Source organism: Gorilla gorilla, chromosome 11 (assembly GCF_029281585.2).
Source record: "Gorilla gorilla gorilla isolate KB3781 chromosome 11, NHGRI_mGorGor1-v2.1_pri, whole genome shotgun sequence".
In the NCBI taxonomy this organism is placed as follows: Eukaryota; Metazoa; Chordata; class Mammalia; order Primates; family Hominidae; genus Gorilla; species Gorilla gorilla.
In genome coordinates this window covers 129518741-129543360 of record NC_073235.2, presented here as the reverse complement: position 1 = coordinate 129543360, position 24620 = coordinate 129518741, and the positions used below count along the sequence as shown (strand labels likewise).

General features: G+C 38.8%; 1 protein-coding gene across 14 annotated transcripts in view; it reads right to left on the bottom strand.

The window, feature by feature from the left end:
• Positions 1-7053, bottom strand: part of RHBDD1 (rhomboid domain containing 1) — a 190811-nt gene extending 183758 nt beyond the window's left edge. For 4 of the 14 annotated variants that reach the window (XM_063695245.1, XM_063695248.1, XM_055380586.2 and 1 more), the window contains exon 1: positions 6289-6420. The gene's annotated coding sequence lies outside the window, so the exon portion shown is untranslated. Of the gene's footprint in view, positions 1-4650; positions 6575-6839 lie in introns of those variants that run through there. The other 10 variants (XM_063695247.1, XM_055380585.2, XM_055380583.2 and 7 more) reach the window with 9 other exon arrangements.
• Positions 7054-24620: the final 17567 nt, after the last annotated feature.

Here is a 24620-nt window from a genome sequence, read left to right as displayed (position 1 = left end):
TAGACCCCTTATATTACATACAAAAATTAACTCACAATGAATTAAAGAGTTAAATATCAAACCCAAAACTATAAAAATCCTAGAAGAAAATCTAGGCAATACCATTCAGGACATAGGTATGGGCAAAGATTTCATGATGAAAACACCAAAAGCAACTGCAACAAAAGCAAAAATTGACAAATGGGACCTGATTAAACTAAAGAGCTTCTGCACAGCAAAAGAGACTATCATTAGAGTGAACAGACAACCTACAGAATGGGAGAAAATTTTTACAGTCTATCCATCTGACAAAGGTTTAATATCCACAGTCTACAAGGAACTTAAATTTAGGAGAAAAAAACAACCCAATTAAAAAGTGGGCAAAGGACATGAACAGACACTTCTCAAAAGAAAACATACATGCAGCCATGAAACATATGAAAAAAAGCTCAACATCACTGATCATTAGAGAAATGCAAATCAAAACCACAATGAGATACTATCTCATGCCAGTCAGAATGGCTGTTATTAAAAAGTCAAAAAACAACACATGCTGGCGACGTTGCAGGGAAAACGGAATGCTACTACACTGTTGGTGGAAGTGTAAGTTAGTTCAACCACTGTGTAAGACAGACTGGCGATTCCTCAAAGACCTAGAGGTAGAAATACCATTAGACCCAGCATTGCCATTACTGGGTATATACCCAAAGGAATAGAAATCATTCTATTATAAAGATACATGCATGCATATGTTCAATGTGGCACTATTCACAATAGCAAAATCATGGAATTGACCTAAATGCCCATCAATGATAGATGGATAAAGAAGATGAGGTACATATGAAATATTATGCAGCCACACAAAGGAATGAAATCATGTCCTTTGCAGGGACATGGATAAAGCTAGAAGCCATTATCCTCAGCAAACTGACATGGGAACAGAAAACCAAACACTGCATGTCCTCACTTATAACTGGGAGCTAAATGATGAGAACACATGGACACAGAGCAGGGAGCCACCACACACTGGGGCCTGTCAGGGAGGTGTGGTAGGCAGGGAGGAACAATAGCTAATGGATGTGGGGCTTAATACCTAGGTGACAGGACGATCTGTGCAGCAAACCACCATGGCACATGTTTACCTATGTAACAAACCTGCACATCCTACACACGTACCCTTGAACTTAAAAGCTGAAGAAAAAAAAATTAGCTGGGTGTGGTGGCACATGTCTGTAGTCCCAGCTACTAGGGAGGCTGAGGTGGGAGGATCAACTGAGCCCAGGAGGTCCCGGCTGCAGTGAGTCAAGATCACACCACTGCACTCCAATCTGGGTAACAGAGTGAGACTCTGTCTCAAAAAATAAATAAATAAATGAATGAAAAATGAATACGCCTTGAAAGAAAAAAAAAAGAAATTTCCTTCAATATGTTAGGATGAGGGCGACTACATGGGCAGTGTGCACAAAATTCATTCCTAGGTTTGTTCAAATTTAGAATCATAACTGATTCATTGCAACACACATAATTGCAATATTGCTGGTATCAGTAATATATTTTTAAAAAACGTAGTGAAATTTTTTTCACAGTATTGCCCAAGAGACTTTTTACTCAAGAAAAAAAAAACCCAAATTATATGTAGTTGCCAAAACACACATACACACAAGTCCACACACACACCCCTATATATTATTTATAAAACTGAAGTCATTGTAAGTAACATTTATATTTATTTCATTCATTACTATCCTGATATTGTGACTTTGCATTAAAAATGCATAAGCAAGTTAACACCTGGAGAAACAGCTGTTGGTGTAATGACAACATTCCTAGAGGTAATGCCAGAAGATCTGGGGTCAAATATGGATGCCGTCATGTACTAGTATGTGGCCTTGGGCAAATCATACAATCGGTACTGTAGAGCTTCTGTTTCTTTATCCATAGATGGCAAAAAATTCCACTTACATTCTAGAATCACATCAAGAATAAATGAAATAGGGTATTATGTTAAAGCGTGCAGCGCATCACCAAGGTTTTTCACTCTCCTTTCCTCCCCTTAATGAGCTTTTCCTGCCCTTACAGCTAGATTCTATTACTGTGTAATTATGAGGTGCATGTAATAATGTCCAAGAAACTAGATGGTAAATAACCCCAACATGCAAACCGGAATGCACACGTTGTTAGTTGGCCATCACGTAGATCCCAAAGGGCTCTTGCCCATTATCTGTTGCTTCCCAGAAATTTGATAGATTTTCTTTCCTGAAACAGCCAAAGTTATCTATGGGCTTTGAAATATCACCATCATGATATTGCCACAAAGCAGCTGGTTGATTGAAAGTAACTCCCCCTCCCCCAAGCTCCAGCTGTCACCAGGAAACCCTCTTCAATGTGTGAAAAAGACAATGTAATATCACTAACTACCACTATTAGTAACAATCTAACAAATACTTAGCATTTGAAATTATTTTTCTTATGAAGGCTCATTATTAACTAAAAATTAACTCTCTAAAAAAACACTTTACTATATAAATATAGAGTAGTTGCTTCCATACAACAAAAAAATGATAGGGCTATAAACACAAGTAATACATTTCCTTTGACTCCTTGTTTCTTTTTCCCCGAGTCATTTGTAATCCTAAACAACAGTCAGTTAAAATGCCAAATAGCTTTTAATAGTGATACAGCTGTCACAACTTGGAGGGATTTTTAAAAAAGCTAATTCCTCAAAAAAGTGCACAGAATCCTACTTTGTAAAATACGGGTCAGGTGGGTTTTTTTTTTTCTCAATAATCACTCACTCCTCTGCATGAGAAGCCATCCATATGGTGACATGGCTGACAACCCTGGAAATTGTCTTCAGAACAAGTCTGTGAATCCCGCTTACCAGAATTCTTAATACCATTACTTTTTAGGTATAGCTCATGCCCTGAGGATTTCTATTCCACCACAGAGTTTCACGTCCAGCTCGCCAGAATCCGAGGTTCCCTAGGCACGCCTCCTAATATCGCTGCCAAGGACCAAGAGCCTGTGCCCTTCAACCTCACTGTTCTTAAAGCTTCTCGGCTCCTGAGTTTTACAGGTAAGATTCTGTTTAAGAGGCTCCCTGTTGAAAAAAGATATGAGGTCCACTGCTTACGTGGCTATGACTGCAACATAAAAGGAAATCTACCTTTTAAAGAATCGCTTCCGTTTTTAATAGCTTTTTTTAAAGAACATTTACATATACATGTATGTATCTAATTTTACATATATAGAAAATTTCCTTTTATACTTGGTCCCCACCCCCATATTCCAATATACTGACAAATAAACAAAATTATGACCTAGTGTGAGTCAAGTATTTTCTGCACTCATACATTCATATGCAATATAAACACACAGAAATACATGTAAGAGATTTTGTTATCCCTTATTAAAAAATGGAATGTAAAACTTTTCACTTTGCTATTAAGAATTCGTGTTTTAAAAAAATATTAGCAATTTCAGGGCTAACAGCATTTTCTCTTCCTTTGATGCATACCTTCAACGAGGTCTCATTTCCTGTAACAGTGTCCCCTTCTCTAGCTGACTGTCCCCATTAACTAACAGAAGATATTTTATTACTCATCCCCTGACCTTTGGATGTTTACCTTGCTGTAAACATCCAAAACAATTTCTAGAAGTTGCTCTGTTACAGTGATAAAACTGAAGATGGTGTTTTTTCACGTTAAAGTTTCAACTTTTCTCAAGTGTTTGTTTTTTCTCATTCACAATAATATGAAAGCTTTGACTCCATTTCAGCATTTTATGGTTAAAAAGCAGTGCAGTTAGGTAATAAAATTACCTCATTTATAAAAATATTATAAAATGAATGGCATAAAGTTAGGTTTGAGGTAACAAATACCTTTTTTCCCTTTGTCCGACACACAACATTTACTGAGCCTGTGTGCCTAAAACAAGGTGGACATGTTTTATGCGTTATTTCATTTAATTCAATGGCCTGAAGTAGCACATCCTATGACTCCTACTTTACAGAAATTCAAGTGGGGAGGATGTTAATTTGTCTAATGTACACAGTCACTAAGTAGCAGAGGCAAGATTCAGAGCAGGGCTTGTCTGACCTACAAACACGGATAGCGATCTGCCTCTCCGATAAGGAGAACAAAAAAAAAATATTTAATGCCTTTGAAAAATAAACATTTCATGATGGGGCAGTGCCAATTTGGTGGCAGAGCTAACGAAATTATTTCCAGAATAATCCATTCAAAGTGACTTATGTTTATCTGAAAACTCTCTCAATATCCAGGAGCCATGGTGTAGCCTTGGGAGCAGCGTGCTCTCATCAAAACGACATGTGTAGGCCACGGTTTGGCACTGACCTTCTCAACATTGCAGTGAATGTAGCCTTTAGAGCAGCTGCTTTAAATCCTGAATATTTCTTTCTCCCCCTACAATGGACCCCTGAAAGAGGTAAAGTTGTAAGAAAATACTGCATCTAAAAAACACAGCAGGTTGAGGGCACTCCTGTGATCCTTCCTGAAAATAGAGGTATCTGAAGTAGACATGAGATCTTTGCTACCGTGGAGTTGTACGACATATGGGAAACAAAGATAAGGACAGAAACATACTCAGCCTTGGCTTTCGCTTGCAAGTCACTATGTTACAATAATTCTCAACTCTAAAACTAGTGCTTACCTCTGGTCTTTACCAAATTCTGGGTCAAAGAAGGTATAACTAAACTGAAGACGAGGCAGGTGGATTACCTGAGGTCAGGAGTTCGAGACCAGCTTGGCAAACGTAGTGAAACCGTCTCTACTAAAAATACAAAAATTAGCTGGGCATGGTGGCAGACGCCTGTAATCCCAGCTACTTGGGAAGCTGAGGCAGGAGAATCGCTTGAACCCTGGAGGCAGCGGTTACAGCGATCCAAGATTGCACCATTGTACTCCAGCCTGGGTGGCAGAAAGAGACTGTCTCCAAACAAACAAAGCTGAAGAGATCAGAAGGCCAAAGAATTAAAAACTACTCTTCAACATAAATACTAATGCTATTCTTAAAAATCCTACAACCACAATAGCATTACTACGCACTGCTTTAACTTTTAACTGAACATCCTGCATCCAACAACCTTGACTACACAGAATTGAGAATCCCGAGGTAAACAAAATACCCTCTAAGCAGTGGTCCCAATATCCATGCACTACAGCTCATATCTACCCCGCTGAAGAATCCTTCCAGCACAAACTATGTACTTATTTTATGCAGTTCTAATAAGTTACTTAATAACATCTTTGAAGGTTTTCTATGTTTTGTGTTAAACATTTTTCTTGCATGTTCATATTCCAGCCCTGTGAGGTAACATGTCCAAGTTTTTCCATCTAGGAATTACTTCAATTCAAACTCCATTATATGTGATTCCACAATGGGTGTTATCACTACGCCATTAATTCTCAAACTTTAGCGTCCAGGTGCATTGGTATCAACTGGAAGGCTTGTTAAAATATATTTCTGATTCAGTAAGTTTGGGATAAGACCCCAAAATGTGCATTTCCAAGAAGTTCCCAAGTGATGCTGATCCTAGCGTCCTGGGATTATTTAGAAACCAATGCACTTCTATTCTTTGAAAGAATACTTGCTTTTCACAGCGACGGCAGGCCTGCAGCAAACCAGAAGCCTTTAAAGTTTATTAGAACTACCTCAAAAAGACACACAACTGTGAGAAATTAGATAAAGCTTTCTAATAAGCAATTTCAAAGGGAAAAAAGAAAAGCCTGGGAGTCACTGAGTGTACTGCAGAGACCTAAACACCTCGATAAGTGAATCATAACTAGGCAGGCAATCATTCATTTTGACAGTAACGCTGAGTCTTCAAAAGAGTTTATGCTCAGTTTAGAAAAACAAATAAGGCTGTGATCCGTTTCTTGCAAACGTTTCTCCAAAGGTTTTTAGGGTTTGGACAGAAAGGGTTTACTTTGGCGGATTTTTTGTCCTCTAATAAAAGTTACTACTGCGGTGAGGGTTAGACTTGTTCTGAGAAACTGAAAGCTGTCCCGAGAGCACCTGAAACTGCATGCTCTGTTGCTGATGCAACGTCACTTCAAACTTCCTGCTTTCAAAAGGAACCCTTTAAACTCGCTCAGCGCCAACCCCTTCCTCCGAGTGTGGGCACGTCGTTCCCGTGCGGTCCGGCGGAGATGCGGGAACTTCGACAAGACTCCAGGTGGAGTTACCCCAGGAAACGCCCTCCCCGCTCTCGGACTTGCCCCGGACGGGGAGGCTGTGCCTCCAGCCCCGCCATGCCTCCCTCGCCCTAGCCCCTCGGGAGGCGCCGACCTCCGCCCAGCAGCCCGAGCCCGGCCGCCAGCTCCCGCAGCCCGGGGAAACGGCGAGAGATGCCGCTCACAACCGACGACAGCAGCCACACCAAACAGACGCGGAAACTCACGCTCTCTACGACCCGCCTGCGTCCCCACGTCTTCGCGCGCACGTGCGTCATCACGCACGTTCCCGATCCCGGGTGCCCCCGGTTCCTGGGGCCGGGTGCGGGAGGGGAGGGCCTTAAAGCGTACGGCTCGGCCGCGGCGCATGCTTAGTTGTGCGCGCCCGCGCTCTGGTGTCTGCGGACCGCGTGCGCCGGCAGTGGTTCTAAGGGGGCCGCGAGGGCACAGCGGGGCAGGACCGCGGCAGAGCGCAGTAAGGAGAGTGTGGACCCTCGTCCTGTCCTCCAAGCTCCATGTGAAATGTGGATAATATTCCTTACTGCCATAAATAGCCACTGGCCGCTGACTACGCGTAAGGCAAACAAGCTACATGCGTTGAAGGGACCCGAAGACTAGGGGAGAAGCAGCGAGCGGGTCGCGGCCGCCTACCCAGCGGACGCCTACCTAGCGGACGCCTCTGCTCAGGTTCTCTGTCGGGAAGCTTCGTCCTTCCGGGCCCCAGCGCAGCCGGAGGCTGGGGAGCTGCTGCCTGGAAGGGTCAGCACTTTCCCGCTGACACTCTCCCGCTTCAGGAGCGGGAAGGGAAAGACACTCTCCCGCTTCAGGAGCTATCGCAGACAGCCGGAGGGCGGCTTATTGCAGAGTCCCAGAGCCAGCCAGCAAGGCAAGGTCGCGGGTGCACCTTTCACTTCCAGAAGCTTGGGTCTGGGACTGCACCACGCAGCGTTTGCCCATTTTGAGGGCTTTAGGTGTTTCGTATTTCAGTTAATAGAATTTCGATTAATACATCATTTGATACCATTTTAATTGTTTGCTACTCGGGAGCAAGTTTTATGTTTAGCTGTAGGAGTTAGGCTAAGTTAAATGTTGCAATGCTATATATATTTAATAGGATATGAAAAAACTATCTTACAGCCGGGCACGGTAACTCACGCCTGTAATCCCCGCACTTTGGGAGGTCGAGGCAGGAGGATCGCTTGAGCTCAGGAGTTTGAGACCAGCCTGGACAACATAGTGAGACCTTGTCTCTATTTAAAAAACAACAACAGGCCTGGCGCGGTGGCCCACGCCTGTAATCCCAGCACTTTGGGAGGCTGAGGCGGGCGGATCACCTGAGGTCAGGAGTTCAAAACCAGCCTGGCCAACATGGCGAAACCCTGTCTCTACTAAAAATACAAAAATTAGCCAGGCATGGTTGCGGGCGCCTGTAATCCCGGCTACTTGGGAGGCTGAGGCAGGAGAATCCTTGAACCCGGGAGGCAGAGGTTGCAGTGAGATCGCGTCCATGCACTCCAGCCTGGGCGACGGAGCATGACTTCATCTCAAAAAAGAAAAATCTTACTATTTGGTATGGAATTTTCTGATAGCTAGGGTAAAGATGCTCTTTTTCCAAGAAGGAATCCGAATATCCGAATACAGGTGGTTTCGTGTTGCCCTTTGTTTATTGGAAGTTGTAGCAGCTGTGTTTAGATAGTCTGCTAAAACAAAAACTGCCTAAACCAGAAGAGTTTATCTTTTGCCATTGTGTATTAAAACTCTTCATAGAAATATTTATTTTGGAGTTTGAAATTTAAGTGAAAATGTGGCTCATGCATAGGTGTGGGTGTACATATGACTTTCAAGTGACAAAGAAGATTCTTACAAAATTGTATGTGTTCATTAAGACTCATAAGTTACCCCTTTCCTAGAAAAACAATATACTCCTCCAAAAGCTCAGCTGACAATGAGAAACTGCATTTCTGGAAATGAAAAGTCAGATGAATGCGGGGAAAAGTAAATTGCCTATAGAGGTATTTTCTGTATTTCCCTAGAGGGGGAAATGTGTAATTTCTCAAAAGGAAGAAGTCCTCATTTATCCTTCTGAACCACAATCATATGAATCCATTCAATTAATATTAATCTTCTATTCTCCATCACTCTCTACATCTTTCTATAATTGCATCATTTTCTTGTCTGTATAATACATCAAATGCAGACGTGATTTTAAGGGAGCCACAAATCAAGAAGTCTCAATTCAATAATTTCGTTACAGTGTAGCAATATATACGGATTAAGAATATTCTTAGGTAATTATGTTCTGTTTCAAATATCAGTGAAAATTTTCATAGACATTTAAGGGGTAAAAGACATTTAACAGATAGAAAAAAATATCTACCTTTTAAAAAATGACGTTCTCTTTTGTCCTACGTGATTTGTTGAGCAGACTGGGTTTTTTAAAAGTTTCTGTTGAAATGAGCATGTTGTAACATGCTCATATCCCATTTCAATTGACAAACATCACTTGGATAATAATTGTGTATCTTAAATATTAACATATGAAGCAATCAGCAGCAGCATCCTTTCACTGAGCAAGGCTTAAAAATACCAAAGAATCAGTGCCAGAAGAAATTCTTTAACTTAAAATATACGTAATCACTACATTACCATATAAAACAATGATTTCTAAATACTCGAAAGTATATATCTTAATCATGAGACGAGGCAGCACTATGCACATTGTGCATAATATGTGAGACATTGAATGGTATAAAATAAATTTTAACTTTTATCTAAGGTTTACAGGAAAAGCAGCAATACCTATGATTAAGCCACCCGACTTAAATGAGTGTTTTTAAGATGTGGTGCTTGCACATAAGCGGAGGAGTGGTGGTAACAACCCTTGTACAGTTCACAAATCCAGGACTGGCAGGAAGGTAGACAAGTGTCATTCTCAGATTTCAGAACCCAGCCTGAAAGTGAGAGGACATCAGGCAACAATACCATGCAACAACAGCGTGCAACAAATACACAACTGGATTATCTTTTTAAGGGAGAAGCTTGTTTGGGTTTCTAATTGCTTTTAATGAACCAAGTATTGATTACTGTTTTACCCAAAACTGTACCAAAATATGTGTAAAACTGATCAAATAATTTATAGCTTTCTAGTTATGGAAAAGCTTGCAAATTAAATAATTCAAATCTCAATTTAAGAACTGTAAAAATGAGAAATTGGTTCATGTACCATAGTGATAATAATACCAACAATACTTAACAGTAGACTATGCAGACACTAACCATAGGAGATTTGTAGTGGCTATACTAATATCAGATGAAACAGACTTTAAGAAAGAAATTTCTTTTTCTTTTTTCTTTTTTTTGAAGTGCAATGGCACAATCTCGGCTCACTGCAACCTCTGCCTCCCGGGTTCAAGCAATTCTCCTGCCTCAGCTTCCCAAGTAGCTGGGATTACAGGTGCCCGCCACCACGCCTGGCTAATTTTTTGTATTTTTTTAGTAGAGATGGGGTTTCACCATGTCAGCCAGGCTGGTCTCAAACTCCTGACCTGATGTGATCCACCCGTCTCGGCCTCCCAAATGGGATTACAGGCCAGCACATCTGGCTGACAAGAAGTATTTTTAGAGACAGAAATTCCGTACTGATAAGAGGGTCAATACATTGAGAAGATATAACAGTTATAAATGTATATGCACCCAGTAACAGAGCCCTAAATTCATGAAGCAAAAATGATTGAATTGAACAGAGAAATATACAAACAACAGTAGTTTGATATTTCAGTATCCTACTCACAATAATGTGTAGGACAACCAGGCAGAAAATCACTAAGTATATAGAAGACTTGAACAAGACTCTCAACCTAACTAACATGTACAGACCACTGTACTTAATGACAGCTGAATTTATGTTCTTTTTAAAAAGTATACTCTCCAGGATAGCCTTATGGTAGGCCATAAATAAGTCTCAGTAAATTTAAAAGAATTGGGATCATACAAAGTACATTCTCTAGTTACAATGGAATTAAATTAGGGATTGACAATAGAAAGAAATTTGGAAAATCCCCAGATGTTTGGAAATTAGATTACTCATGGGCCAAGGAAGAAGTACTAAAGGAAATTAGAAAGTATTTTGAAATGAATGAAAGTGAAAACATTGAAGTCATGCACTGCAGCTAAAACAGTGATCATAAGGGTATTTAGTCCTTTAAACACCAAGAAAAAGAGTCTCAAATCTACACTTCCACCTTGAAAACTAGAAAAAGAGGAGGAACGTAAACCTTTAGCAAAGGGAGGAAATAATGATCATATTGCAAATCAATGAAATAAGCAACAAAAATAGAGAAAATGAAAATCAAAAGTTTGTTTTTTAGAAAAAAAAAACAGTAAAATTAATGAGCCAACATTAAACTGGCCAAAAAATTAAAAAGACCAAAATTAGGAATCAAAACAGGTACATCACTACCAACCCAAATTAAAAGGATTGTAAGAGACTGTAAATAACGTTGTGCCAATAAATTAGACAATGCAGATGAATTGGACAAATTCCTAGAGGGACTCAAATTGCCAAAACTGACTCAATAGAAAATCCAAAAAAGACTTTATTTTCTATGGTGGTTGTAAAAAAAAAAAAAAAAAAAAAAAAAAGAGTATTACAAACTAGGTGGCTTAAGACAACAGAAATTTATTATCTCACGTTCTAGAGACATGAAGCTCAAGGTCAAAGTGTTGGCAGGGCTCTGCTCCCTCTGAAACCTGGAAGAGAGAATTCTTGTCTCTTTCCCACTGCTGGTGTTTTCAGCAATCCTTGGCCTTTCTTGGTGCTCCTTGGTTTTACAACTGCAGCACTTCAGTCTCTGCCTGCATCTCCACATGTGCTGTTCCCTCACGTGCCTGTCTCCTAGAAGCTGAAGTGCCCAGCCTACTCCAGTGTGACCTCATCTTAATGAATTACATCTGCAATGACCCTCTTTTGAAATAACGTATTCTAAGGTACTGGGGGTTAGGGCTTCAACACATCTTTTTGGATGACGCAGTTCAACCCATAACAGACATGTAACAAGTACGGAAATTTAATACTTTCCACAAAGAAAATCTTCCCACAAAGAGAAGCCCAGGTCTAGATGGATTCACTGATGTCAATCCATCAAATATTTAAGGAAGAATTATACCATCATACATAAACTGTTTCTGAAAATAGAACAGTTCTCCACTTACTCTATGAGGATGTTATTACCCTGATAACAAATTCAGACAAAGACATTACAAGATCAGCATCCCTTGTGAACGTACAAAAATTCCCAATAAAGTATTAGCAAACCAAATACGGCAATATGTATGAAGGATAGATCATATACCATGAATGCAAGTTTGGCTTTCCATCAGAAAAGTCCAGGTGCAGTGGCTCACACCCGTAATCCCAGCACTTTGGGAGGCCGAGGTAAGAAAGTCCTTGAGCCCAGAAATTTGAGACCAGCTTGGGCAAGATGGTGAGATCCTATCTATACAACAAATTAAATAAGGCAGGCACAGTGGCACACACCTGTAGTCCCAGCTACTCAGGAGGCTGAGACGGGGGGATCACTTGAGCTCAGTAGTTCAAGGAATAGCGAGCTGTGATTGTGCCACTGCAGTCCAGCCTAAGTAATAAAGGGAGACCCCATCTCTTGAAAAATAAAAAAAAGTTCATATCTGGACACTGTGGTATGCACCTGTAGGTCCAGCTACTCAGGATGCTGAAGCAGGAGGATCACGTGAGCCCAAGAGTCTGAGGGTCTAGTGGGCTATGATTGCATATTTGAATAGCCACTGCACTCCAGACTAGGCCACATAGCAAGACCCTCTTAGCAAAAAATTAATATAAAACACCATATTAATAAGCTAGAGGACAAAAACCACATGATCATCTGTCTTAGTCTGTTTGAGCTGCTATAACAAAAGTTCCATAAATCGAGTGGCTTATAAGCAACAGAAATTTATGTCTCAGTTCTGGAGGCTGGAAAGTTGACAAACAAAGCATCATGGGCAGATTGTGTCTGATGAGTGCCTGCTTCCTCATAGACAGCACCCTCTTGCTGTGTCCTTACATGGTGGAAAGGAGAACTAGCTCTCTGGGGTCTCTTATAAGGGCACGATCTCATTCATGAGAGTTTTGTCCTTATGACCTAATTCCTTCCCAAAGGCTCCACATCCTAATAACATCACCTTGGAGATTAGAATTTGAACATAAGAATTTTGGAGCAACACAAACATTGAGACCATCATCTCCAGAGATGTAGAAAAGCACTGTTCTAAATCCAACACATATTTATGATAAAAGCTCTCCGGGAAGTAGGAATGGAAGGGAACTCCCTCAATCTAGTAATAATAAAGGGCATCTATAAAAAAAAACCCTACAGTCAATATCATAGTTAACATAAAACACCAAAAGCTTTTCCCCTGAGATTAGAAACAAGAAAAGAACGTCTGCTGTCATCACTTATGTTGTACTGGAGGTTTCAGCTAGTGTAATAAAGGAAACGAAATAAAAGGCATCAAATTGAATAGGAAAAAGTGAAACTCTATTCGCAGATGACCTGATATGTAGAAAATCTTAAGGAAAATACACACACACACACATACACATGCACACAGATAAAACTACTAAAATTAATAAGTTTAGCACAGTCTCAGGATACAAAATTTTTTAAAAAACATATTTCTCTACACCACAAATTAGCAGTCAGAAAATAAAATTGAGAAAACAATTTCATTCCAGGTAGCATCGAAAGAATAAAATACTTAGGAATATTAGAAATTAATAAAAGAAGTGTAAGGCTTGTACACCGAAAAATACTTAATGGGGCTGAGATAAATTGACATTTCACATTCATGGAACGGAAGCCTCAATATTGTTCAAATGATACTCCTTCTTGAATTAACCTATACATTCAATACACAATCCCTCAAAATTTCAGCAGGCTTTTTTGGGGTACACACTTCACAAGCTGGTCCCTATAATCTAGAATAAAAGAACTAGAATGGCCAAAACAGTTTTGAAAAAGAAGAATAAAGTTGGAGGAATTATACAACTTAATTTCAAAATGTGTTATAAAGTTATAGTAATCGTGACAGTGTGCTATTGGTGTAAGAATAGGCGTAAAGGTCAACAGAACAGAACTGAAATAACCCCCTATGTGGTCAGTTGATTTTCAACAAAATTGCTAAGGCAATTTAATGGGGAAAGGATAGTCTTTTCAACAAAGAATGCTGGCAGAGTTGGATGTCTGTATGAAAAAAACTATGAACTTGGGCCCACACAATGCACAACAATTAACTCCAAAGGGATCATAGGCTTAAATGTAACAGCTAAAACTATAAAATTTCTAGAAGAAATCACAAAAGAAAATCTTTGTCATCTTAGATTAGGCAAAGACTTCTACATATGACAGGAAAAGTACAATCCACAAAAGAAAAAATTGATAAATTGGACCTTCTCAAAATTTAAAAAATATACTTAAAAGACATCATTAAGAAAATGAAAATAATGATAGAGATTGGAAGAAAATATTTGCAAATATTATATCTAATAGAGGATTTTCCTCTGGAATATTTAGATTACTCTTACCAGTCAAGTAGAAAACAATTCAGTTAAAAAGTGGGCAAAAGATTTGAATATATTCTTCATCAAAGAAGATATATGAGTAATAAACATATGAAAATATTCTCAGCATCATTAGTCATTTGGAAAATGCAAATTAACACCACAATGAGAAACGACTGCACATTCCCTTAAGTTACTATCATAAAAAAGATGGAATTAGGGCAAGAATGTGGAGAAACTGTGATGCTCATACATTGTTGATGGGATTATAAAGTGGTGTGGCTACTTTGGAAAATAGTTATGCAGTTTTTTAGAAAGTTAAACATACACTTACTATACAACCCAGCAATTTCACTCTTAGGAATCTACCCAAGAGAAATGAAACATATGTCCACAAAAGAGTTGCATGCTAATTTTATGACAGCATTATTCATAATAGGCAAAACTGTAAACAATCCAAATGCTCATCAACTGTTAATGATTAAGCAACGAAAAAAAAACTACTGATTCATCCTATAACACGGATGAGCCTCAAAAACATTATGTTAGTTGAGAGAAATCAAACCCAAAAGTCTACGTATAGTGTGATTCCATTTACATGAAATGTCTGTAAAAGGGAAATCTACAGAAACAGAAAACAGATCCATAGTTGCTTAGGGCCAGGAGTGGGAGCAGGTTAGCTCTAAATGAGCATGAGAAAACTTTTTGGAATGATGGAAATGTTCTAAAACTGGATAGTGATGATGGTTGCCTATAAATTTATTAACTATAAATTTATTAAAAATCACAAACTATACATAAATAATGCATGAATTTTTTGCTATGTAAATTCCACATTAACAAAGCTATTTAAAGAAGATAACCAGTCTGTACACGTGTGGTCACTTATGTCCAAGGCCTAGTAAAGACTGACCATGGAAGTTCTACCCAGGCCCTACCCATCCACATGCTATGCTCAAGAAATTATTCTTTTGATGAAGGATAACCATCACATGTGGATCTCACACTCTAAGAGCTTCTAGCCTTGTAAAGAAACCAAGGGAATCTACATTACTATCAATGAAACCAGATAGAAACAGCTATCTGCTTTAAGTGAAGTTGAAATTAACTTGGGAGTTTATGGGATGAAGACATTGACTAGAGCTGGAGAGATGGGAGAATACTTTGTAGAGCTGGCATTTCAATACTTAATGTGTAAATGGATGGGACTGGACTTACTGAGTTAAATGGAAGAGCATTCCAGGCCAAACAAAAACAAAACAAAACAAAAAGGCGAAGTGAGAACAATATTTTGAGGAATCATTATGGTAATGTATGTTTTATGTAGTATTTTAGCAGGGTATCATTTTGATCAACAGTAAGGAATAAGAGGCATAAGTATGCCATCATATGCAATATTCTTGGTGTGTGAGCATTACAATGTGGACACTGGACTACATGGAGTAGATAATTTATTTGGGATAATGGAAAGGTTATCTGTAGATTATGGGTGTAAAATATGGAGAATATTAAATCTTACTTTTAAAAACACCATTAGGCTGAGCGCAGTGGCTCATGCCTGTCATCTCAGCACTTTGGGAGGCCAAGGCAGGTGGATCGTTTGAGCTCAGGAGTTTAAGACCAGCCCGGAAAACATGGCAAAACCCTGTCTCTACAAAAAAATATATATACAAAAAGTAGCCTGACATGGTGGTATGCACCTGTGGTCCCAGCTACTCAAGAGGCTGAGGTGGGAGAATTGCTTGAGCCCAGGAGGCCGAGGCCACAGTGAGCCATGATCACTCCACTGCACTCCATCCTGGGCAATAGTGACACTGTCTTAAGAAATAATAATAAAAAATTTTTAAAATGTAATCTATTAACGTGTCTTAGAAATTCTTACAATGATCTTTTCTTTGAGTCTTTATACAGAAATGTGTGCTTTAGAACTCAAGTGGTTTTTCACTGGTGTAAAAGAAGAATGTACAATTAAGCATCTATCAGGCTGGGTGTGGTGGCTCATGCCTGTAATCCCAGCACTGTGGGAGGCCGAGGCAGGCAGATCATGAGGTCAGGAGATTGAGATCATCCTGGCTAATGTGGTGAAACCCCGTCTCTACTAAAAGTACAAAAAATTAGCTGGGTGTGATGGCTCCTGCCTGTAGTCCTAGCTACTTAGGAGGCTGAGGCAGGAGAATTGCTTGTACCCAGGAGGTGGAGGTTGCAGTGAGCCGAGATTGTGCCACTGCACTCCAGCCTGGGCAACAGAGCGAGACTCTGTCTCAAAAAAAAAAAAAAAAAAAAAACATATCATGATTGTTCTACAGCCAGGAGAATCCTGTCAGTAATAAGTTGTTACCAAAACTACAAATAGGAGCAATGCATTTGCAAGTAGACATGCCAAGGTTAATTATCCTGACATATTTATGGTCATTATTATAATTGCATATCAATTTTCACTAATCAACTCTCAATCTAACGGAACTGAGAAGAGCTGAGAAAACAATAAAATAATTTGTGTTACACTGCAAGTGTTTTAATACTTACAATTTTAATGCTTAAACTCCTGCCTCTAGATCAGCCATTCCCTGATTTCCAATCTCACATAAATAGATCATTCTATTTCCTATTTTGGGGTGTTAAACCAATGAAACCTCATTCTCTACTCATGAATCATCAACATGTTTTCCTAAAAAGTAGATAAATAAGCCAGATCTCCCTGATTTTGTTACAACTCATTATTATTTTAGATTTTAAAATTTTATCACTCCTCTATCTAACATCCTGTAAGAGCTCACTGTTAACCAGCAGTGTAACCCCTACTAGCTAAAAACGATAATCCATTTAGAGCTTTTATCAAAGTGCCTGGCACACAATAAACTCTCGATACCCGATAACTGTTATTTTCTTAATAATATTAGTGACCATTTTTTCGAGTGACTGCTGCATGTGAGGCACTTCGTCTCCATTTTACAAATGAGGAGACAGAGCGTCAGAAAGTCTAAGTAATTTGCCAAAGCTCATGTAGCTAGTGGGCAAAGGGATTCATGGTTCCACCTTTCTTTCTAATACATTATTTCTGCTTCTGAACATTAAATGTCTAGTAGTGGGTGTCCTTGGATGCATTATTGGTCCATATAAAAGCTAATTTTGTTTTTACTCGTGCATGTTTGCATTGTTTCCATTGTTTTATTAACTATCTAAACTATCAAAATGAAAATAGCCATTTACTGTCTATTTCAGAATTATTTTGAATGATGTATTCCTTTCCAGTTTTCTACATTTTTCTATTTTAGGAAGTATTTATCTATTGAGTGTTTTAGATAAATCTTTCTTAATCTTATTTTAACTCATTATGAGTATTTTCTAAAAATTAAATTTGGTTTACAGCTGTCCAATTGTTCTTATGGTCACAGGATAATAGTAGAATATTGTTTGAGAGTTCTTGTTTCCTTCAAATAGTAAATCTTAAATAAGCAGTTTATTTTAATAAACATTCCTTTTAATTTTTTTTACATCTGCAACTGCCACTTCTGCTTTTTTTAATCAACTAAAATTCTGATGCTTCCATGATTATAATGAAAAATTTCACCACAGCTGTCAAATCACATTCTCTGTGTGCCATTGGAGACCTCGTAGGAGACTTTCTAAACCACCCCTCCTAAATTCTGGCAAAATATTTCATGAGTGCTGTGTATGTGCTTGATGAAAAACTAATGTAGATAATGAACTTTTAGAAAAGGAGAAGCTATGAATGTTCTGCTAGGAAATAAATGTCCAAAAATGAACTTGCATCAAAATGTGGGAAATCAGTCTGTGATAATAACAGTAGCAGATGATTCTTAGGCATTTTGGCTTAGCTTTCCAGTGTGCCCGTAGTCTGAAAGTGGTTTTAGGACCTCCTTTGTGCACATGTATGCACATCCATAACCTCATAAACACAGCTGTATCTCTGCCACTGCTTACTAATGATTAAAATTTGCTTCAAAAAGGCCTTTACATCCACAATTAGACATACCATGTATACAAGGCAGGATGAATTTCAATTAAAGGTCAATCTGTTCAGCCCTGATGGTGACTGGAGGGGGCCAGAGGCAGAAGATCTTGAGTGAAGGGAGCCTGGGACAAAAGACACAGTTGAAAAATTTGTAGAAGTATTGCTAAGATTCTAGCCAAATTACTACCATAGGGCTTGGAAAATAGAAGCCGTGGGGTGAAGCAAGGAGTGGGGGCAATTTTTGACATCCCATACAATCACAGATGGCTCCTCTTTACATAATTTAGATTTCTTCTTTTTCTGTTTTAATTTAACACACTTGACTTAACTCAATCCTTTCTTTCCCAGAGAATTTGTTCTTTGAGAGCTAATTAAGTAAAGGTTGTCTCTTATCTGAGAATGTTAGATATATATAAGTGGAAAAGATTTTTTTACAATTTAATTTATTTTTCTTAAGTTTTGAGGATGCTAGTCTAAGTGGATGTCCAATCCTACAAGTTTTAATGCTGCCAGTTGTTTCTTCAAATTTACTTAGAAATAAATGCAGACGTATAGAAAAGTTGCAAAAATAGTACAGAGAATTCATGTGTATTCTTCAAATGTCTTAAATGTTAACATTTGCTTTATCATATTCTCTCTCACATACGTGTATATATAGTATATATAAAATGTTTATGTAGTTTATATAATGTGTGTATATAGATATATATATAGAGAGAGAAAAAAACGTGTATGTAGGTATATCAATTATAATTCTGATAAGTATTACTGTGGTTTGTATGTTTTCCCCAAAGGTCTTGTGTTAGAACCTTAATCCCCAATGCAACAGTGTTGGGAGGTGGGGCCTACTGGGGTGTGATTCAATCATGAGGGGCTGTCTGCCTTCATAAATAGATTAATGTGGTTATTGTGGGAATGGGTTTGTTATAGAATCGAGCTCAGCCCCATCTTGCCGTCTCTTGCCCATGTGATGTCTTCCATGATTTATGATCCAGCACGAAGGCCATCAGAAGATTTAGTCCCTTGAACTTGGACTTCCCAGCCTCCAGAACCATGAGTCAAATAAATGTCAGTTCATTATAAATTGCCCAAATATCTGTTGATCATAAATTACCCAGTATGTGGTATTCTGTTATAGCAGCATAAATTGGACTAAGATAGGTGTATCTATCTATCCACATTTTTTTCTGAATCGTTTTCATGTACATTGCAGATAAGATGCCCCTTTGCTGCAGTATGCATTTCCTTATAAAAACAAGGATTTATTTTAAGAAAAATATATTATTCATAAATTTCCAGGGTAAGTCTAGTGCACCATTTTATCCATTTTAAGTTGGCAGTATTCAAGTGCCATGGGACTTAGTTATTAGGAAATGCTGACAGCTAATCTAGACTATACATCCAAATATTAAGCAGATTTTTAAGAAACAGAATGCAAATTGACTGTGTGTTAATCCATTTGGACTTTTATAACAAAATGCATTAGACTAGGTGGTTTATAAACAACAGAAATTGATTGCTCATGGTTCTGTAAGCTGAGAAGTCCAAGATCAAGAGACTGACAGATTTGGTAACTGGCAAGGGCTCTCTGCATTATGGATGGTGACTCCTTCCTGCATCCTCACATAGCAGCAGGACAAAAAGAGGCAAACAAGCTCCCTCAGGGTTCTTTTATTTTGAGACGTAATCTCACTGTCACCCAGGCTGGAGTGCAGTGGTGCAGTCTTCTTGGCTCACTGCAACCTCTGCCTCCCGGGTTCAAGTGATTCTCCTGCCTCAGCCTTCCAGGTAGCTGGGATGACAGGCACACACCACCATGCCCAGCTAATTTTTGTATTTTTAGTAGATATGGGGTTTTGCCATGTTGACGAGGCTGATCTCAAACTCCTGACCTCAAGTGATCTACCTGCCCCAACCTCCCAAAATGCTGGAATTATAGATGTAAGCCTCCGCTCCTGGCCCCTCAGGCCTCTTTAGAAGGGCACTAAACTCATTCACAAGGCTCCATCCTCATGTCTTAGTCACTTCCCTAAGGCCTCATCTCTTAGAAACAACACATTGAGGATTAAATTTCAACGTATGAATTTTGGAGGGACACAAACATTGTCACTCTTTGAGTTGAACTGCCAATATGACCCAAACATTTCTTTTTTTTTTTTTTTTTTTTTTTTTTGAGACAAAGTATTACTATGCCGCCTAAGGTGGAGTGCAGTGGCACGATCTCGGCTCATTGCGACCTCAGCCCTCCAGTTCAAGCGATTCTCGTGCCTCAGCCTCCTGTATAGCTAGGATTACAGGTGCCCACCACCACACCCGGCTAATTTTTGTATTTTTAGTAGAGACAGGGTTTCACCATATTGGCCAGGCTGATCTCAAACTCCTGACCTCAGGTGATCCACCCGCCCTGGCCTCCCAAAGTGCTGGGATTACAGGCGTGAGCCACAATGCCTGGCCACGTTTCTTTCTTAATGTATGCAAAAGAGCAAGCATCCCCAAAAAATTAAATTCATTTGACTAAATAATAGCCCAGAGCTGTAAAATTAATTTCTCGAATGAATATAATATAAGCCAAAACAAACAAGCTATTACAGAGTGGGACTAGAAGAGTCAGGGGAGGTATAGGTCTAACAGGTTATGGTAAAAATTGTTACATAAAGCTATAAAGCTATTTGTGGGCCTAACAGAAGTTTTTTTCTTTTTTTCCCTAATGCCTTTGACTTACAATGAGAAAGAAAGCATAGAAAATTGGGAAGTTCACAGGATATGATTTTCAGCTCTACCACTAGCTATGTGGCCTTGAGTAAGTCATTCAAACCCCCTGAAACTTAATTTTCTCAACTATAAGATGACATAATAACACGAAATTTTTTCTAAGAAGGATCTCTTCCAGATTATTTTAAGATTCTAAGATCTAGAGTAAAACGTAAATAGCATATTAGAAAAAAATCAAAGATGACAAAAAGATTAAAATATGACTAGAAGGAAGAGTTGCTGAGCCAAAGGAAAGGTAAAATTTCAAGATACAAATAAGAATCACCATAATTTTTCACATTTAAAAAATTCATATAGATTTTATTAAAACTTTTATAGTGTAGAAAATGAGAAGAATGAAATATACACCTTTGCTATATTTTGGAATGAAGAAGCAGAACCAAGTAGTAGTCAGAAGCTAAATATAACTCACAATTAATAAATATATTTTGTGTTATGATGTCTATAAGAGGTAATGACAGCTCTGAACAAATAAAACTCCTAAATTATAGAATAATAAATAATTATTAAAATAAAAAAAATTAGAGCAAAACTTAAACACATTTCCAGCTACTGAGAGCCAGTAAGTCATGGGGCAGGGGGCAGGGGTGAAAAAAATACAACAAAGTCAATGACTGTGGACACTAACTCAAGCAAAGAACAAATTAGTTTTTTAAATTTAATATGAAAAACATTAAAAGTTCATTCACTGCTTAAAAAACAAACAAACAAACAAACAAACAAAAGAGTACTAGTCACTATTGCATTTAGAAGTAGCTTGAAATCAGATAAACCCAAGCTTCAGTCCCAGCTCTAGCCTAAGGACTGGGTGGTATGACCAACTTCTGAAATGGGGCAATAGTTCTTCTCTTTGTGGCTTTTTGTTAAGCTTAGTTAAGGTGAATAAAGCATATAGCTCTGTGACTGGAACATAGTAGGGGGCTCAAAAAATGTTAACTATAATATCAACCTTGCCATCATTCATATTCAATTTTCTGCTTTGGGTGGAAAAAAGGAAGAGGCTGAGTGGCAGACACAGGAAAGGATGGGGGTACCAGAAGCCTGGAGGAACAGAGGGAAGGTTTGACTGATGCCAGGGATGCTGTTTGCTCATCTTCCTGGCCCAGTTACAGGCCCCATTTCTTCATCATTGTTCTTTGACACACCAGCTAACTTTCTGGCAACCCCTTTTTGATCTGTGTTAATAGCTTTCCTGATATGATTTTCAAAAGTAAAAGTCAATTTTTAAATTTTTTTAGTGACAGGGTCTTGTTCTGTCTCTCAGGCTGGAGTGCAGTGGTGCAAACTCCAGGGCTCACGCAATCCTACCACCTGAGTAGATGGGACTACAGGTGCATGCCACCACGGCCGGCTAATTTTTTTTTCTTTTTTTTTCTTTTTTTTGTGGAGATGGAGTCTCGCTGTGTTGCCCAAGCTGGTCTTGAACTCCTAGCCTCAAGTGACCCTTCCGCCATAGCCTCCCAAAGTGTTGGGATTACAGGCATGAGCCACTGCACCTGGCCTGTAAAAGTTAATTTTTAAAAGAAAGTTACTTCTCTATGGAATTCTTTGGAGTAAACACTCCTGAGAAACATAAGAGAAACATAAAACACCTGAGAAATATAAGACTGAGCAAGATGGAGTCTTAGGTAGAAGTGATAACTGGCTATTAGCGTAAACAATGTTGTCATGGAAAACAAATTCACTTACCTTTCCTTCTGTTGGGTGAATAAAGCTGCTTAAAATAAAAGTCGAAAAAAGAGTTTATGACTTCCTTTTTAAAGCACTTTTCTTAGGTCTTATGGAAATACTGTTTGGTAAATACAGAAAGAAATTCACTGTCACTAATTAAAATAAGGGCTATAATTTATTGAGTGTGTGCTGTGTACTTTATTCATCAAACTACTTTTATCCTTTTAATGAGTCTATGAGGTCGGATTCTTATCTCATTTTACAGAAACAAAGTAACTAGTTCAAATTCACAGTGCCAAAATGGGAGAGACTTGAAACCCAAACCTAAATTACCGTGAATTCACCCACAGATCAGCTGCCCTAGCTAAAAGAGAGACTTGAATTTTTTTCAGAAAAGAAAACAAAAACATAATATGTAATTTTCACATTTAAACTTGAACTTAATATTTTACCAACAGGTTTTTACCTTGGATTTTCTTGAGACTTGTTTTTAGTGCACATAATCAAGCGAGTGAAAGTAATGAGGGGAAAGGCTTCTTTTGCAATGCCATGTCATATTTGACCTAGGAAAAAAGATAGCATGTTCAATTTTCAAGGTTCTACTGAGCAATAATGTGAAATATTTTAAACTATATTTTTTATGAAGTAGAAAAAACATAGGGAATATTGACCATTGAATATTCTTGGGCTGTTAAGCACCTCGGATTTATTTCAGATGAAATTTTTTGAGACTTTTTTTAAAAGAGCAGTTTTAGGTTCACAGCAAAATTAAATAGAAAGTACAGAGATTCCCCATACACCCCCTGCATAGCCTCCTACATTATCAGCCTTCCCATCAGAGGGTATATTTGTTACAATTGATGAACCTACATTGACACATCAGAATTACACAAGGATGAGTATTTTAGAGTGGTTTTTAAAATGGTTAAATTTTTGTAAATGACTGTAAACAGCTGTGTTTTCTGTAAAACAACAGCCTCTTAAGCAGTATCTTTCCTTTCGCTGTAGAAAATAGAAAATAAAATATGTACATCAATTAGACATGGCAAATTGTGTAGTCTCCTAGAAAGACTTGAGTTAGATTGGACTTTCTTTTGATTAATGAGCATTCTTTAAATGAATTAGCCCAGATTCTGCCCAGGAGCATAGTATGTGGATCCCAGGGGAATGCATCAGAATAAGTCTGAATGTGGAATATCTGTCTTCATCATCAAATACTGTTCAAAAGCAATTGGTTTTGAAGTACCCTTAAGACAGGGGTCATAAACTCAAGTGCCTGGAGGATATAGGCAGGTGATATAAACGAGTCAAGTGGGCCGGGTGGAAGAGAGCATCTGAAGCATCGTGGTGACAAATGGCACCTGACATTTGACCATGGTGTCAGGGAAATGATCTGGAGTCATGGGACTATGGAAAACTACCCATTGAAAGGGGCAGCTGCTTTTCAATTCTAGCTGACTGAGGTCTTGTAGAAATCATGGCTCAGTGCTCTCAGGTCATCTGTTTCTTGTTTTGGTTTTTGCTTTTGTTTTTGTTTTGAGATGGATTCTCACTCTTGTTGCCCAGGCTGGAGTGCAATGGCGCAATCTCATCTCACTGCAACCTCCACCTCCCGGGTTCAAGCGATTCTCCTGCCTCAGCCTCCCAAGTAGCTAGGATTACAGGTGCCCGCCACCATGCCTGGCTAACTTTTGTATTTTTAGGAGAAATGGGGTTTCACCATGTTGGCCAGGCTGTTTTCAAATGCCTGACCTTCTGATCCACCTGCCTCGGCCTCCCAAAGTGCTGGAATTACAGGTGTTAGCCACCCCACCCGGCCAGGTCATCTGATTTTTAAAGAAAAACTAGAATTTCAGATTTTGCTGTATCATCTTCTAATGTTTAACGTTGGCAAATAATTTAAAAAATACTGAGCTGGTGCAGTGGCTTACACCTGTAATCCCAGCACTTTGGGAGGCTGAGGTGAGCGGATCACGAGGTCAGGAGATCAAGACCATCCTGGCTAACACAGTGAAACCCCATCTCTACTAAAAAAATACAAAAAAAAAAATTAGCCAGGTGTGGTGGCGGGCATCTGTAGTCCCAGCTACTCGGGAGGCTGAGGCAGGAGAATGGCATGAACATGGGAGGCGGAGGTTGCAGTGAGCCGAGACCGCGCCACTGCACTCCAGCCTGGGCGACAGAGTGAGACTCCATCTCAAAAAAAAAAAAAAAAAAAAATACTGTTTGGACCACTTAAAAGACTATAGATGGACCAACCACATCTGGCCAGCAGGCCAGAAGTTTGCAACTCCTGATTCAAACAAGTAATAGGAGAAATAATGCCCTCCAAATTATCATATCATTCTGAATTCTTATACCTTTAAACTAGCCTTTGTATAACCTTAACAATGCAGTTAAGTTAGACTTTACCAATACAAACAGGAAAGACCTAGGGATCTATGTGAAACCA